Genomic DNA, 18589 nt, shown 5'->3' with positions numbered 1-18589 from the left:
TCGGCTCCATATTCTAACTTGCCAATCACTCCAGAAAAGTCACCTGTGGTTTCTCTGGGCCCCTTTCATTTCAGTTCCCTCTTGTACACATCTCTTACTTCAGTCTTCAGCACTGCTTTGCTGAAAAAGTTGCAGCCTCTAGCTAACTCACAAAACCCCAGGAATTCCATAGCCCTCAGTGCTCAAATCAAAATCCACATAAGCAAAGGGAATCATTGAATCATAGAATTGTTTATGTTGGAAAAGACCTTTAAGATCACTGAGTCCAACCATTAACCTAGCACTGCCAAGTCCACCACTAAACCATGTCCCTAAGCACCGCATCTACCCATCTTTTAAATACTTCCAGGGATGGGGACTCCACCACTTCCCTGGGCAGCCTGTTCCAGTGCCTGACTACCCTTTCAGTGAAGAAGTTTTTCCTAACAGCCAATCTAAACCTCCCCTGGAGCAGCTTGAGGCCGTTTCCTCTCGTCCTATCGCTTGTTACTTGGGAAAAGAGACCAACCCTCACCTCTCTACAACCTCCTTTCAGGTAGTTGTAGAGAGCAATAAGGTCTCCCCTCAGCCTCCTCTTCTCCAGACTAAACAACCCCAGCTCCCTCAGCCGATCCTCATAAGACCTGTGCTCTAGACCCTTCACCAGCTTCGTTGCCCTTCTCTGGACACGCTCCAGCGCCTCCATGTCCTTCTTGTAGGGAGGGGCCCAAAACTGAACACAGCACTCAAGGTGCGGCCTCACCAGTGCCGAGTACAGGGGCACTATCACCTCCCTGGTCCTGCTGGCCACACTATTCCTGATACAAGCCAGGATGCCAGTGGCCTTCTTGGCCAATATTTCTACCCTGGTCATACAGGGTACAGACCTCCCTTCCTGAAGACCTCTCTCCCAGCTTATTAACAGATTCTTAAAAAGAAGAGGCATAAGTTTCTACTTGGATAATATGCAATTGATAGAAAACAGCTCTTGTGCCTTAATTCTGTCTGTTAGATTCTGCCCCAAACAAACAGGTAAAAACGTGGATATCTGCACCTGGCTGACCAGAAAGGGATCAGCAGGAAAATCAGTGTAGAATATAACTAGACTCAAATATTACTTGGAATATAAACTCCTTTTATAAATTGAACTTGAATCCCACGTATAACCAGGCTGAACTGTGCAGAACCAAACTTAAATTTTCTCCAAAGAGCATCTGGATCTGGGAATCTGATTAAAATCAAGGGTTCAGTTGAATCTGGGCTGGTACTGCTGTGGATGGGTGCCTTGTAGTTTCAGTATGGAAGAGAGAAACTTTCAACATGGAGCAACACAGGCTGGTAAGATGTAGTAGTTTTATGGACAAAAAATATGGAGTAAGGCTCTGAACTCTAGCACATAAACTAGGGAGTAGAAAAAGGGCTGAAGTTAGCAGGAAGGATATGATCAATTAATTTTTTTAGACAACCACAGAATCCACAGAGATGCTAGAAATATCTCTCAAAAAAGCAAAAAGAAAAGGTAAGTGCCAAGCTTTCCATGGTGAAATATGAAACAGAGAACCTCCCAGAAAGGAAAATCCCTACAATAACTATGGACTGAGATTGTGTACGCAGTAGGAAAATATTTGAAAGCATTGAGGTCTGAAAATCCTACTCCTTCAAAATTGGCTTCCCTCCATTAATCCTTGAAAATACAATAAATATTGCTGAGGATATATTGCAAAATAATTAGAAGAACATCTGTTAAGAAAGACAGATCCAGTATCATAAAGGTGTAGGTATAGCACAAACATACTTGAAATTACTCTTTCAAGTGTCAGAGCACCAATAAATACAGTAAACACAAACAGAGAAGGATACATTCCTTGAATACGTAATGGGTGACTGCTTCACTGTATTGTGGTTCTAAAAATCTATGTTTTTCAAAATGTCCTCAGTATACAGCTTTTAAAGGAGATTTCTTTCAAAGGGCTTATCAAAAAGAGGGAAACAAACACTTTATTTTCACAGAAAATTTAAAAATTTCAGCAATTTTTCTTTGCAAATGCAAAGAATGCAAATCAAGAACATGGAGATCTCTTGAAAAACATTTACTAAGAAAATAGTTCACCTTAAATGCCTCCTTTCAGTTTAGGCTTTTTGACACTAACATATATTTGAAGAACAATATTCTAAAGAACAGATACCACAAAGAGCCAGAGGTCACTGTATGAAGCAGAACATACATTATAGTACAAACTTTCAATCTTGATGGAAAAAACTGTCAGTGAAAGAATTCACTACAATCTTAGTAATATTTAATTTAAGATTAATGATTATGATCTGGGTGTTTACCTAGCTCCACTAAATATGGTCTTACTTCTTGATATTGTTAAATTCATATGACAGAAGAACCCTTTGAGTTACCACTTTTATGTACCCCATTTGGGCTTTGATCGTTTCACTCTGTAAGTTTTCCCATGTTCATCTGATATTTGACCACTTGAATTAGCTAGTATAGACAATTTACCAACTCATAAAGCATTTTCATGTGTTTTTTTTTTTCTCAAAATCCTTTCTTGAACTTGAACTGTGGACTCCAAAACTGGATCCAAGATTTCTGCCATGGTCACAATGAAAACTCTTACAGAGATAGTGTAACCTTTCTTTGCCTTTTCTGTGCTCCTATGATCCTTCAAGGAATACATTTGCTTCTTTTCCCTATTATCACATTCATCCTCAGTGAATACTTAAAGGTTTGTGTGTATCAGATTTGAAGAGTTCTCAGGCATTTTGGTGTTGACAAAATTACTTTTCTCAAAGGAAAAACACTTCAACATAAAACCCTAAAATCCTTGACTAGCTGTTATAGTAAGTAAAAAACGTAAGTAAGTGGTCACTGATTAAAATAGAAATAATTTCATGTGTTTACAAAATTTATGGAATTGCTTGAGATATTCAAACAGCATAACACACCTTCTCAATAAAACAATTCATTTCAGAACTACGAGTTCATAAAGCAAGAGCCACTCAAAGACAGAACCATCTGAATTTGTTTTTTTCTTTTTAACTGACGAATAAAGAAAAAAAAGGAAAGATTCTTGATCCTTTTTCAGAGAATGAGAATTTCTGAGAATTTCTCATTGTTTCAGGATGAGAACGAGTTAAAGACTGGCCCATTCAGTAATAGGAGCAAAGCACGCATAAATAGCAAGAAAGTATAGCCGTTAGAGCAAAATGGTGGAAGAATCGATGACTGGAAGATATGCAGTAGCCAAACACAAGCTAGTGCACTCTAAGTGACTACTGAGGAAATTCAGGCCACTCTGAAAAGCACACTGTTCTCCAGTCCCTCCTTCCCGATCCTCCAGTGAGAGAATAACCTCACCCCACATAAAGATGGCTTGGCACCAGCGACAATGTAATGAAGCGGGAATTATTGCTAGCAACAGCTATTTTGCCAACTATATTTTGAAAAATAATGTATTTTGCAAAGCTTACTTAGAGTTAGTACCCTTCTTCCTTTTAAAAACTCTTTTGTTTACTGCATGTCTTGAAACATAGTAGAAAAATATCGTTTTTTTTTTTTTTCTAGCCTGCTAAGACCCTGGGTTGTCCATCTAATTTTCCCTACTTGAAACAGGCTAAACAAATCAGAAGTCTTTCTATTTGCAAGGGCTAGTATTAGCACAGCTGTCACGATGGCCGAAACCAGGAGGAGCTGCCACCAAAACACAGGATTTAGTGTTTTGTCTCAGCACCCCTTCATTTTCATTACTGCGTTGGAGACTCTTTCAAGCAGGCATGTTCTTGCTGTATTATTTTATTTAATTCAGAAGAATCAGCCTGAGAAATTACATTTGGTACAACAATTTATATAAAATGTTGGTACTGCAGTATATGTCCCTTTCCATAATCTGTCCCTTCAGCTGGGGTCTGCTCCTAAAAAGCACCTAAAACAGTACCATGCAATAATAAGTTCCTCACCTCATGCACTTTTTTACTCTATAAAAATGTTTTTATTCTACATATAAAATTACAAGTGTTGCTTCTTCCTCCCTCCCCATTCACTGCCAGCCCTGCAAATTCTATCTGGCTCCTAAAAATAAAATGGGGTGGTTATTTTCATTTCCATAGACTGCCAAGTTCAAAGGTTGCTTTATATCAAATAAAGCTTCACTTAAATCTTCCCAAATACATTGTCTTTGGAATTTATGCTAAGTGATGCTTATGGAGTTGTTGCAGTCCTTTCGTAGTTTTGCACCAAAATAACAGACTGGATTCAGTATTTTTTGGACCCCATTTTGGTATTATTCCAGCAATTTGAAAGTGGTAGGTCTGATGTGGTACAACAGCTGGTATGAATTTAGATATAGTTGGATAAAGATGATGATTCTCAGCTCCTAGGCCAAACATTTTTTTTTTTTTAAATTCTTTAATAATAGCCTACACATGTGCAGAAGCACATGTTTCAGACAACATACGTGTACATACACATAGCCTACATCATGCATTTCTAAGCGTTCTTCCATAGTAACTTCATTTTGGCCACGGAGGAGTCAGCTAGCCATAGCTATGCAACGCTTACACAGGAGTCAGTGTTAACTCTCTCTCTCTGCTTCTTTTAAATGCATCACTACCGTTCTGTGCCCTTGGTTACACACAGGTTCACATCGTGTCCCACCCCGTTCATGGAAGCTGAAGTGCCAGTGAAGTTCATTTCACTTGAAAATGAATTTCGAAGTCAGCACATGACCCCACATTTGAATGTGGGGAAGAAACAGGCTTTAAAAGTACACGCTCAGCTAATTGCAGTGGAGGTAAGTAAAAAGCAATTGAATTGTTTGGGGGAGAAAGATTTATGAGGGGAATTTCAGCTGCAGCCTTAATTGGATAAGGGAAATAATTATGGGACGGCAGTGCCAACGGAGCAAGTACGATTGCTTTCAAAGTAGCGTACATGAACAATACGTGCCTTCCTCCTTGTAACATGAAAAGTGCCATCCTTGTCTGAATTTAAAATTGGTCAGTCTGTCAGCTCAGAGTCCTCAATCTTTATTAGCCCATTTTCCCTTCTAAGTTCCATTTCTGTAAGGCATTTAAATACATGCCTACTTACATGTGCTACAGTACAGAAGGGCTGCTGTTGAAGGCAATCTGAATTCCAAATTAGTCATATATATTTTAGTACTCTGCCAAACAGGAGCTTTGAATAACAGTATCAAAGAGTTGGATATTTTATTCCCTTTACATTGATTAACCTGAGATGAGTGTATGTCTCAAAGCTACTGCAGTGGCTGGTCCATTTGTCATACCAACTATTGACCATCCTGTGTTCTTTAGGGATGGCAGCTGGGAATAATATGACATCAAGAAGAGTGATTTATTGTATCATTTTTCTGATTTGTGGAAGCCAGTCTCTTACATTTCAGGCCCAGGATTTGATAAAAGCCCTACTGTAGTGGTTCCTAGTATTTATGGTGCAATATATCCAGAAGGGTTACAGTTGCCATCATGTTGCCTAATGCATTTTTCCTTTTGACTTTGAAATATATTATCCTGCTTGATAAAGATGGAAAGGCCTGACTTGGTGAAGGCTACTGTATAATGCCATAGCTAATGACATGTTGATAATTTTTATAAAAATTACTAAGGGAAATGCAGTGCTCAGGAAAGGTGAAGGCTTGAAATCCCTGCACATGGAAGTCCTTTAGCCTCTTCCTTGGGACAGTTATTTCTGCAGCTATGGGATAAGGCCGAGTGAACGTTCTCCCACTGCCTCCCTACCATCCTTCCTCCCGCACACAGCCAGGGCACCTTTGCAAGCAGAAGGTTAGTTCTGTTTTTTCCACCTTTAATCCTTGACCTTCTGTTGAGACTGAAACCAATTAAAGTCAGTTGCGATTTTTTTTTTTTTTTTTTTTTGTGAAAGCTGTCTGCAAAGCTGGGGACTGAAACCAGCAAAACCAGCAACCGTTCATATATAATAAAGGACACTACAAAGGGCTTGTAACCAGGAAAATTTTCAAAGACTGATAGTCAACACAGTTTTTAACTCCCTGGATACCAAGAAGCTTTAAGATAACTTTCCTTTCTCACACTCTATTTCAGCCCAGGCTAGTAGACACTTTTTTGATCACTTGAAGTAGCATTACAAACGAAAGCATTCTCCCTGTGGCTGGGGACAGGGGGGGCTCACAAACCCTATGGAGAAGTCTGTAAGTGCTTTGCAGAAATCCCATCTGAATGGCATGAGCACCTCTGTAAAACACCAGCCCGTGCCTGTGGTCCAGCCTGTCCTTGCTGTCTCGTTAACATTTCCATGATTCTTTCACAGTGCATACACATTTCAGTGGTGGTTGCTTTTCAATTTGCTAATATAGAGATTCCATGAGACCAAGGGATATGAAATGCAGTAAAACTTGCTTAGTTTTGTCATGCAGGAAAGAAACAAATTTGGGCAACCCGGTAGCTTCTGTGTCCTGGAGGTCACCGATACATTCAGAATGGCACCACTGAATGTGCAACTCACTGTACTCCTGCCAAAAATCCTGTGGTTCCTGGGAGTAGCTTTGGTGTACCTGCACTGTGGTCATACCCACTGGTACAAGTGACTCAAACTTGACCTTCACAGAAAATTATTTTTTGGGTGTCAGATGGCCTCTATTTACTGCTTACAAGCTTTGGACAGGAATTTAACTTTTGACCTTCATGAAGCAGGTGGAAAAGGAAGGTGGCTGTAATTAACGTAGCAAACAGAGAGTGCACAGCCAGCAAGACCAATCAATAGCATACTTTTTTTTTTATGTTCTGTTACAAATATGAGCTATGTACCTTTTCCCCAAGAGCCATCAAACATATTAAAAACAGTATTGGATTAATACATACTGCACTTCCACATCCTGAGAAGGGAAGCAATCCATTTCCCTCAAAATACCTATTAAGGATTTTTACCTACCATACATACACATTTGCAAAGGTCAACTTGCCATCTTTTAGAGCCTGTAATACAGTTAACTAATATTTAGTTTATTTCATTATTCTAGATTTTTTTTCTTAGCTTTTGTTTAAAGATTTTTTCCTCCTTTTAAGCATAATAGTCCTGAGCCCCAAATTAATTTTGTCTACTCATCCCAATAAAGATATAAGGATCAGTCCTTATGTTTTATTTTAATGAGCATTCAGATGATACTCCCTCCGTCTACTGCAGAAACCATAACCTCTCCAGACTTTGCTTCTGAGAAGTGGTGGTTTGAATTTGGATCATATATACTACCTGCTGTGCTTAGTGTATCTCCAAAGTTAATGACTGCTATTTTTGCCCAATTGCTTTCTGCTTGTGTACTGTGTGGGAAGAGTTGCAAAGTGTTTTTAAATATTTAAAGAAGCAGGAAGGCAGCATATTATTCAATAAATTATTATACCTACTAGAATATCTGCATTTTCATTACATCTGAAGGCTTCTAAATCTTGTTGCATCTTGTTCTTAAGTAAAACAAGCTATTAACAGATAAACTTTTACTTGCAAGTGAAAATTAGTAAGTTTTGGGCAACCCCTTCCCAAGCTAAGGTTAAAGTCAATGCACTAGATATAAAGAGCTCTGAGCAGCAGGGAGGAAAGCAGGGAAAAGGTAAGTTACAATGAGGAGAAAACATTAAAAAACAATGTATGAGGCAGAAGGAAATGAGAGAGAATAGGAAACGAGATGTATAAATTGGGGAGTGGTTATGTAATGAAAGGATTACTTTGCACTGGAGAGAAGACAGATCAGAAAGCAAAAGAAAATGGTAAGATCAAAGAGAAAGATGCTGAGCGAACAGGAGAGTGTGAAAATACTAGACAGTGAAGACAGTGAAGACAGATGACAAACTTCAGCAGACTGCTAATAATGGAGAGTGGAAACTGAAAAGCAAAGTTACAAGTAAAATAACAAACCCAGAGAAAGAAATTGCCAAGCGGGAGGGACTGCAGCTGGGAGGGAAACAGTCTATTCTTCCCTAGGAAAAAAGACAACTTTTGCCACACTCTAATGGCGGTAGCAATGATAGAAGCTGCTGACAGGGAAGATGAGTGCAGGGATGACTTTTTGGTTTAATTTTTCTTTTTAATATGGTATATGCCTGCTATGCCCTCATGAAAACCAATTTCTACCAGGTGATGACCTTTGTATTACTCTCTTTTCCATATTTCTAACCCCCTGTATTTTAGGTTAATATTACTCTCTTCCCAAGAAGCTTCAGGTGTTGATGTTTTAATTTAATAACTCTCCTTAGATTAAGCAATTGTGATTGCCTTCCGCAGCAACCTGGTCTTGATCTAGCCCAGACCAACAGCTATTCTAATTAAAAGTTTCACTAATGGACTTTATTTCATAGACAGAGAAGAATCAGACAATCTAGACTGCTGAACTAAAGATGTTGCCACTTTCCCTTGCAATGAATGGGAGTGACCTTCAGTTATTTTAATTTCTAGACAAAGATCTTCTCTGCACCCAGGAATGCCCTTTTAAGTTCAGCTACTCCTGATACTTTTCAGCAGCAAGAATCTCATTCTGGACTCATGGTTTTGTAACCAACTCTAAGGACCTGGGGATGCTCCTTGGCTCTTTCTCTATTCCACAGATCTTCTATTCAGCAGGACCATTTATTTACCTAAGTCCTTAAAGACATTATATGCCATTTACATACCTGTTCTCATCATATAGAGGAACAAAATTTACCTTCCAAACTGCACTGGGAGGATATCAGTCTGCAATATTTAGACCACTTTAAAGTCGGCCGGCGTAGTGAACATTTTGGTAAGAGCAGCTAAGATTTCCACTAACAGCAGCTAACATTTCCATTCATTGTTCCCTGCATAAGCATCAGAATGTGCCACCTGAAGGACCCAGTGAGTCACTGGCAGCCACCTTACACTGGGCACATATTCGTCAGATGTCCAAGATGCTTTGTGCTGAGTGACAGTGAAATGAGTCCCAGAATGGGCATCTGGACTCAGCTGTTTCAATTTTTCTGCACCCGGCTTTAGACTAGAGCAGGTGGAAGAAACAGCTGGAAACCTCCTGGAGTGTCTTTAATAAACAATTCCACCAGGCTCAGCTGCACAGACCTTCTCTGGCTGCTAAATTCCTTTCACTTGAAATTTATATAAAGGATTAGCAGCTGCCAAATAAGCATAAGACAACTGCAACAGGTGACGAGCCTTTCATTTTTTTGCAAGGAAATCCTAATCAGTCTGTTCCTGAGATAAAGACTCACCACAATTCACTTCTAGTACTAGAACAAGATATGTGGATTATGTCCGAGATCCGCAATTACTTTTTGAGCGCTATTTAGCATTTGCAGAACATAAGTATGCTGAAACCTCTCCTTTCTAGTGTTGGTTTGCATATTTTAGTCCCCGCTTTGTTAACACTCTGTTGGAATATGCTAATACCTTGATTAATGAGCTTCAAGATTCTGCTGCTGATAGTCTACAGTTTGCTTGAAATCTCACAGGTATGAAAGGCCAAGCTGAAGCTGAACTGTGTCTCTTCATAGGACTTTAAATTGAGTGCCAGTAAAATTCTTCACTGGTTACAGAATTACGCGAAGGATTTAGTTAAATGTGTTTTGTACCAATTGTAACTTTTTTCTCACGGAGCTTTTACAATTACTTTTACTAGATATTTATATTCCAGTTGAATTCAATGTCTCAGTGAGAATCAGGTCCTATAAAGAGCCAGTTCTAGCTTTTAAAGTCCAGGCAAAGATATACAGCAAGAAGGGCTGAGGGGAACAGAGCTTTGCTCTCCAGTAGTTACCATCCCCTGGAGCAATCGATATGATTTTAAGCTGTCATACAGCAGAGGCTGCAGGGCTGTGCAGCTCCACATTTGCATTGCTGCTGCCACTCTGCGATCATATCTGTTACTGGGCTTTGGCATACCACGGTGTAGTACAGGAACTTGTCAGAGAAAAAGAGGCTCCCATTTGCCTGTCAGGTACATCACTGTCAGCCTGGAGTGGCTACCGTGGAAATATCTGATAATGTTGGCATAACAGGAGGGTCAGGCCTGTGGTTTGCAATAAGGAGCCTGCAATCATAATAAACTACTAGTTGAAGTGGGCATTTTGTAGTTTAGCCTTGCTGAAGCTGAATCATACATACATCATGTGCTGCTATAACAACATTGACAGGACTTCTGGGAAAGTTACTTCTTCCTACTTTATATATATATATGTCTCTATGTGCACATATGTACAAATATTTAATCTAAAAAATAGACTTTGATGAGCATGGTTACTTACTAATAGGTATGTAATTGCTGGAGATATGGTACTTTTGCCTCTAATTGTAGGTGTAGTAAAAATGATTACTCAGTTTACTGGAATGCTGACTGCATGTAACACTGATTGATCTACAAAGCAGTTTATAAAGGACAGGAGATCTGCTCCTCTTAACCACTTGGCAAAGCAATTATACTCAATTTCTTTCTTGTTCGAAGCAGCAAAGAAGAAAAAAAGGGAACATAGAATTAGCCTGGGCAGACATACACTGCAACAATATAGACAGGGAACCAGTGAAATACTCTGAAAACCAGTGCAGTAATTCATTCTGCTGTCTGTCCATATGAATATCCAAAGTCAAACTCAAAACATTGCATTCCCTTTCCCCACCTCATGTCTTGATGTTGCAGAGCTTAATACTAGCATTTAAAGGTGCACTGGAGCACAATACTCTCCAGTTACTCTGAAAGCGCTTGCTCTTATAACAAGGTTTAACTGCTTATCCTAATCACATACTTCTGCGTTATATTTTATGGCATGGTTGGAAAAATATGACAAACATCACAGTGGAAGTTTGAGCTGAGCCTTCCCACTACTGTCCTTCAATACCTTCTGCATCCCTTGCTGCTCCTCCACCTATCAAACAGAATGACCAAGGCTCTCTGGGGTTTTCACACATTTCCTCCTCAGTCAGTCTTCTATGACAGTGTATCTTTTCTGAGCCGAAAATATTAAATGAATTCAGTGTAATTTCACAAATACTTTTAGAATATCTGAGATATATTTTCCAGAGAATTTACTATTAGTATGGAAATGTTTGCTAGCCTCTATTTGTGAAAATACAATATTCAAAGAATAATTTACATAACCAGTCACATTCATATTTGAGGAACAAATACTTCTAGTAAATGCATGGGTCATAAACATGTATTTGAAAACAAAGCTGAAATTTTTGGAGAACCTTTGGATATCTAGGCTCTATTCATTTCAATGATATGAAAATCTCTTTGGTATGTAAGCATTTTCATCTTAGCACAAGAGTGACTTCTATTTACAACACTACTGCAGTTAAGATGTTTGTATTATCATTAATGTGTTATTCCTGATAGCCCGCACTTCCCATACTGCCATGAAATACCACAATGAAGTTAATGTTATCCACAAGTTCTGGTATGTTTTAATACTTCTAGGTGTATACTCAAACATAACGTGTAGAAATCGAAAAGTAGCAGTTTTCTTAAAACAGACTCCTAGTCTGTTTAATAAGCACTTATAGAATATCGAAGACAGAGGAACATGAACAATAGCATAAAATACATTGTAGTGCAGATATTGGGTTATGGATGCTTTGCTTCCCCTTTGCCCTGGGCACATCCTCATCCGCTTGCAATCAGGTAACATCCTGATAGCAACTACAGCTATTATTTAATGGATAAATTCATATTGGGCAAACACACATATGAACTCTATAGATAATTCTTGCTTGCCTCCTGGTCTTCCATGTCACCTGCTGTGCTTTAGTATTGTGTTGCTGTTCAGCTGAATTTATACAGTTACCAGTGCAATCTTAGCGTATTTGGCAGTAGACCAAAGGTATGGAAAATGAACAAAGGCTTTTTGAAATAATGGACTAGGTTCTCAGTTCAGCTGCTTTGATTTATGCTAGCTGAAGTCCTGTTCCAGTATCATCAGTGTCTTCAATCAATCAATCTTTATTGCTACAACTTTTGTCACAGCAACTATATAAAAGCACTACCCATATACTCACTGAAAAGGCACTGCACTTATGTGAGCCTCTGAATGCAGGCATTGTTCTATTAATGGTCCGTAGATAACCATCCAAAATTCAAAGTCTGTGCTTATTCTTAAAAAAAAAATAAAAGAAATAAATACAATGTCTGTGGTATAGATTCTGAAAACAACCTCTTGGTATCATTACAATTTTGACAGCAGGATGAATATTTTAGAAGTGAACTTTTGAGCTCAGTCAAGTTTCAGAAACATTTGGATCTATCATTTATTTGAGGGTTGGTTTTCCTTTAAGTGGCTAATTAGTGAAGATGGATGTTTGTAAATGGGTGCTCTTTCCTTGTGTGTCCCTAAACCTAGGTTTTATTAATGTGAAGACCATAACTCTTTGTGAAAAATTTCCCTTTGTGGGGGTAGTTATGATGCCACAAACAAAAGGTGACATTTATAGGAGATTCAGGTCAGAAGAAAAACAAAATTCCTTTGATACACAAGTGTTTGAAAGAGCAGAACCAGATAAAACAACAGAAGGCAGGCTAATGCAATGAGGCTATTGCACTGACTGTAGAGCTTGCTACCATTACCTATGAGTGTAAATGAAAATGGCAAGCAGTTCCTGCTTAAACAGTAAAAGAAGTGGTTAGCAGCTTTCACAGAGAGAATAAACAGCTGAAATGATTCTAGCTCATTTTTAGAACAACAAAGCTCTGTTTGATGTAGAAAATAAATAAGCTACCACCTTTTCACCCTCTTTGATCATTTAAGAGGCTCAATCCTCTCATTTCAGATTGCATAATTCAAGACTATTACTAACAAGAGGAATAGAGTAAAACATACATAAGCACACATGTATATTATACTATGGATAGTATTTTGAAAGATGGCATTTTCATTTAAAGTAAATTATAGTACTTAAAACTCTAGTAATTACAGAATTTTAATACACTCTTTCATATACACACACATGCATATATGCACATATGCATACATATGCTAAGTAGTAACGTGAAGACACCCAGGCTAGTGGAATAAGTATACAGCTTGTCTGTTGGATTTTTTTTTTCTGTGACAATTCCTAGGTTATAAACTTTTAAGTTACTGTGTGTGAAGCAATTAAGAGGATGGGAAGTTCAAAATAAGGAAGTAAAAAAGCATACTTTCAATTCTATACTTAAGAGTGTGGATGGGGCACAAGGCTTTCTTACATCACATGACTTTCTGCAGTAAAGGGAGCAAATGTAGGATTATGCTATGTCATATACCAGTTCTTAACTGATGCTCCAGCCCCATTGTGTACAGAAAAATCCTTACCTATCAAGTTCTGTCTTGATTCATTTGCTCTTAGGCAATAGCTGAGGATTTATCTCTATGGTTTAGACCTTCATAAGTGATGGGTAATAGTGGATGTACTGGTTTTAAGATACCTGACTTTAATATTAATCAAAAGGGAGAAGAGTTCATGGAGAAATTGCCCAGCACACTCTTAAAACACTTTTTGAAAGGACCTCTAACTGGCTAGCACTCTAAAATGATGGTACTCCCAAGTATTGTTCACTTTTAAAAATCTTCTATTGCTTTAATTTATAAAGCAGCTGTTATCACATTCTTTCCCAGTGAAACGAACTCCCTAGGGTAGGTGGGATTCAAGGACACTTTTACCAGCGTCATACTGCTTCCAGGGAGTTCACCAGGCTGACTCCAATTGCCACAGGTCACTTCCACCACATAAACCTCTACATTTACTAGTTCCCTGATCCACCAGGTACATGGAGGAGCTGCCTGTTGTGTCTGTTGGAGTAAGTAACTGGCTACACAGCACTGCCATCCTGTCCAGTCTCCTGATACAAGGATCACTGACCTGCAAGAACGGACACCTTCATGTTGCTAGGACCTTCAAATCACTTTCAACACAAGTTGGATTAAGGTAAGTGGACAATAAAACGCTGGCACAAAATCCAACTATGGACATTATAGTTACAAAATACTTAGCTGAAACATACAGAAGAGTGATGTTACATCTAGCTGTGTCAAGATCTAATCCAGCAGGTCTCTCCCTCCTTTTCTAAATAGGGCTTGTTTCTCAAGTTCTGCAGAAAGTAATTGGATATTCCTGTTTTCAGGCTACTGGCTACTCCGTCTTTCTGCAATTACTAATGTCCCTTTTGAATGTCTCCATGCTTGATTGAATTATTAGTAAGTCATTAGCCTATAGAGGGATAAATGTGCTTTCTCAGTTGGTGAAACACCGTTTGTCACAGTTTGAAGCTTGTACCCACTTTGAGTTTATATTCCACGTATATTGGTGCCCCACACTTGACACACACACCTCATCATGATGATACATAAACACAGCTCATTGCTTACTCTTGACTCAGGCCAGCTTGACAGCAGCCACTTTGATGTGATAATGGACTTGCGGAGACTGACCTTCAGCTGTGCCTTAAAGAACACCTTGACAAAACACATGCAGACACTGCAGCTGAAAAAAAGAAAAAAAGGGATTTTAAAGCAGTGACAAAGATCTAAGTGCAGATCTGTTAGGTCTTGTGGATTTGGCATGGTTACGTGACTGACATTTGTGTTCTACCGTCACCTAGGAAAAATTGCTTCCCTATCTTTCCGCCCAGGAGCTGGGATATCTGTGCACTGTCTTGTACTTGCCTACCAGAGTTATACATCCATGCTGCTCAGTATGCAGCCAGACCATTTAATGAGATATAACAAAATGTGACTGTTGTGGATACCTTGTGTTTTCTGTCATGCTTCCCTATCTTGGTGCTCAGCACTGAGGAATTTCTTTTGGTATGCCTTTCAACACATCTTCTCAAGGCCTATTTGAGTTATTTTTGATCAAATCTCTATGTAAAAATGACTTTGTGGTTCTACAATTAAATTGAAAAATATTTTTAAAACTTGGTTAGCGTTACACAGAAAGAAATGACAATCTGGGAGGGCAGAGTGAGTTAAGAAAGATTTCTCTCCTTAGCCTGGAGGGTTAGGATACTTCACTGACTATCAGCTTGAGAAATATTTAATTTTTTTAATATTTGAAATATAGGACAGCATCAGCCAAACAACACAGAGCGTATCTCTGACCTCTTGCCCCACTTGTCAACTCAGCATACTGGATAAGTGACTCTCATGAGAAATGAAAATTCAAAGAGCAAAGGATTTACTAGGAGGTAGAGGAGCCTGTCATCTTTCCATTTGTTTTAGCTGTGTCCCACAATATCTTATTACCTGCTCAACTTTGTAGCTGAATCCAGCCCTGGGTTTCAAGTACTTCTTTGTAGAGGAAGGGATTTTCCCAGTGTGGGGGTGTCTCCCGTAATTTGGATAAGAGCTTTAATCGCTGAACAATTGGAATAAAGGAATTTCTTTCCTCAGTTTGTCGAATCGGATTTCAAATGATGTTTTACCAAATGTGAGTATGGGAGAGCTTGGAATCAAGCTGGAACTTTGATGACTAAAATGTTTACAAGGGTAAAAATCAGGTCTATTATGAACTTGAGAAAATTTGCTGTCGTAAGTTAGTGCCAACAGAAGGAAAGGGAAAAAGACAAATGTACCTGCCAAACTCTACCATTTTTAAATAGTATCCACAAAATCAAATAAATTAGACAAAATGCTTCCTCCCCAGTATAAATCTATACAACTTGTCAGAGGTGTTATTTGGTCTCCAGATGACCAGTCTGAAAGAAAAGCCTGAACTACATTTCTGCCATCTGCTAACCACACTGATCAGTTTGTCAGGTCTACAGAATGTCTAATTTAGTCCAACACAAAGAAAAAAATGTGGCTTCAATGGAAAATTAAATTGGTAGTATTCTGGGGCAAACCCCAGCAGTGGAAATCAGTCCAGTTTATTCAGTTGGCATAAAAATCTATACTTCAAAGTGGAACTGAATTCAGAGCAAACACCTGCCTTTTTCTCCAGACTTTTCCTAATAGCTAGGCTATAAACTTTTGCTGATAGTTGGGAGTTCAAATGAAAGTTTTACTGATTCGGAGCTCAGGGAACTCTAGTCCCTTTCTTCACTATATCCAAAGTTATATATTATTTCCCTTCGATACAATTGTCTAACACAGTAAGAAAGGGGAAATGCTATGGAATTATAACAATTTCTAATATACCCGAAACAGCTGTATTGGGTTTACATGGCAAGGTTTTGGTAGCAGGGGGGCTACAGGGGTGGCTTCTGTGAGAAGCTGCCAGAAGCTTCCCCTGTGTCCGACAGAGCCAATGCCAGCCGGCTCCAAGACGGACCCGCCACTGGCCAAGGCCGAGCCCATCAGCGATGGTGGTAGCGCCTCTGGGATAACGTATTTAAGAAGGGGAAAAGAAACTGCACAACAGCAACTGCAGCTGGAGAGAGGAGTGAGAATATGTGAGAGGACCAACTCTGCAGGCACCAAGGCCAGTGAAGAAGGAGGGGGAAGAGGTGCTCCAGGTGCCTGTGGTGGAGACCATGGTGAGGCAGGCTGTCCCCCTGCAGCCCATGGAGGTTAACGGTGGAGCAGATTTCCACCTACAGCCCCTGGAGGACCCCACGCTGGAGCAGGTGGATGCCCAAAGGAGGCTGTGACCCCATGGGAAGCCCATGCTGGAGCAGGCTCCTGGCAGGACCTGTGGAGAGAGGAGCCCAGGCTGGAGCAGGTTTGCTGGCAGGGCTTGTGACCCCATGAGGGACCCACGCTGGAGCAGTCTGTTCCTGAAGGACTGCACCCCATGGAAGGGACCCACGCTGGAGCAGTTTGTGAAGAACTGCAGCCCGTGGGAAGGACTCACATTGGAGAAGTTCATGGAGGACTGTCTGCCGTGGGAGGGACCCCACGCTGGAGCAGGGGAAGAGTGTGAGGAGTCCTCCCCCTGAGGAGGAAGGAGCGGCAGAGACAACGTGTGATGAACTGACCGCAACCCCCATTCCCCGTCCCCCTGTGCCGCTGCAGAGGGAGGAGGTAGAGAAATGGGGAGTGAAGTTGAGCCTGGAAAGAAGGGAGGGGTAGGGGGAAGGTGTTTTTAAGATGTAGTTTTTATTTCTCATCATTATCCTACTCTGATTTGATTGGTAATAAATTAAACTGATTTCCCCAAGCTGGGTCTGTTTTGCCTGTGACAGTAATGGGTGAGTGATCTCTCCCTGCCCTTATCTCGACCCATGAGCCTTTTGTTATATTTTCTCTCCCCCGTCCAGCTGAGGAGGGGAGTGATAGAGCAGCTTTGGTGGGCACCTGGCATCCAGCCAGGGTCAACCCACCACAACAGCTCAGGATCTTCCCACAAACCAGTAAGAATGCACATTATTAAAATCAATCCCAAATTAGAAAATCTCTCTAATTGGCTGTTCCTCTTTCTCATCCACATCTCATGTAAACAAGGAGACATGGATATCTCAGCTTTATGTCTCCTTCCCATCTCTATACTCCTTTTAATGAGGCACCCCAGACCTCTTTCATCTCCTTCCCCCTGATGAAGGCATGGCCCATTTCATTTTAAACAGGAGCCACTCCCTGCTTTAAGGTCTATACAGGACTTCGAAATCCACCTGAACAGCAGATCAGAGAATGGATGTTCACGCATTCTCCCTGGCTCTTGGTTTACAGAGAGAACTGAGGAGTTTATACAACCTCTTTTCACAAAGCAGCTTACTCCCCGCCATACACATGGCCAGTAGTGAGTAAAGACTCTTGCTGAAGGAGTTTTCTTCCGTATAGCTGTCTCTTAGCTGACCTTACTCCCCTTTATATCAGTGGGGGCCAAGGCAGGTCTGTGCCCTTCTTTCACTAAGCTATGTCGAGCTGCCCGCCAGTAGCTGCAGATAGATTTTGTTTTTCTGTGCTTAGCTGTTATTCTTTTCTAAATTAAAACCTTGGAGAAAAAGAGAATTCTTTTCCACAAGTACTTACTAATTTTGAAAGGTTCTGAAAAGTTGTATTGCGGGATACCTTCTCCTGACAGTTATTATTGACACAATACTGAAAATACTCTGACAATTGCAAATCAAATGAAACACGCCATTTTCTGAAAATATAGGCAAGAGATGTTCAAGTACAGAAATGCTTACTCTGTTCATTTTTGCTGGCATTTCCTGGCATTTTACCTTTAAGGCAGTTGTAACTGTATTCGCCATAGATTGCATCTATATTAATCTTCCCTACATGATCGTTTCAGTTCTGTGATAGCAGTGAATTATGGACACACATCTCTGAAGCATTCAAAAAGAACCTCTTCTAGCATGGTATTCTGTAACTACAAGAGAAACTAAAAGCTTTTCACACTGACTAGGTAGTTGCAAGTTGGAAATTTTCTTTATTGCTGTTTAGCTGAGCTATGTAATGAAATATAAAACACACAGTGCGCTAGACACCTCATTTATAAGTGTATATATATGTATATATGCCAAAATCTGTCTTCTTCATTCTATATGAATTGAAATAAAATGAGTACAAATGCATGCATAGATACTGTTTTTCATTACAGCTATTAGATTTTTTTTATTCTATTGTTAAGAGTTAAGTATGAACCCTTATCCTTTAACATCTTAGGAAAAAAGATAAAGTAATAATTTTACAATGTTGTTTATATTGTGTAGTATTCTATGCAGATTATGCT

The sequence above is a fragment of the Platalea leucorodia genome, assembly GCF_965183815.1.
Source record: "Platalea leucorodia genome assembly, chromosome: 1".
Classification (NCBI taxonomy): Eukaryota; Metazoa; Chordata; class Aves; order Pelecaniformes; family Threskiornithidae; genus Platalea; species Platalea leucorodia.
The sequence above is the reverse complement of the archived record's forward strand: the minus strand, read 5'-3'. Positions refer to the sequence as shown.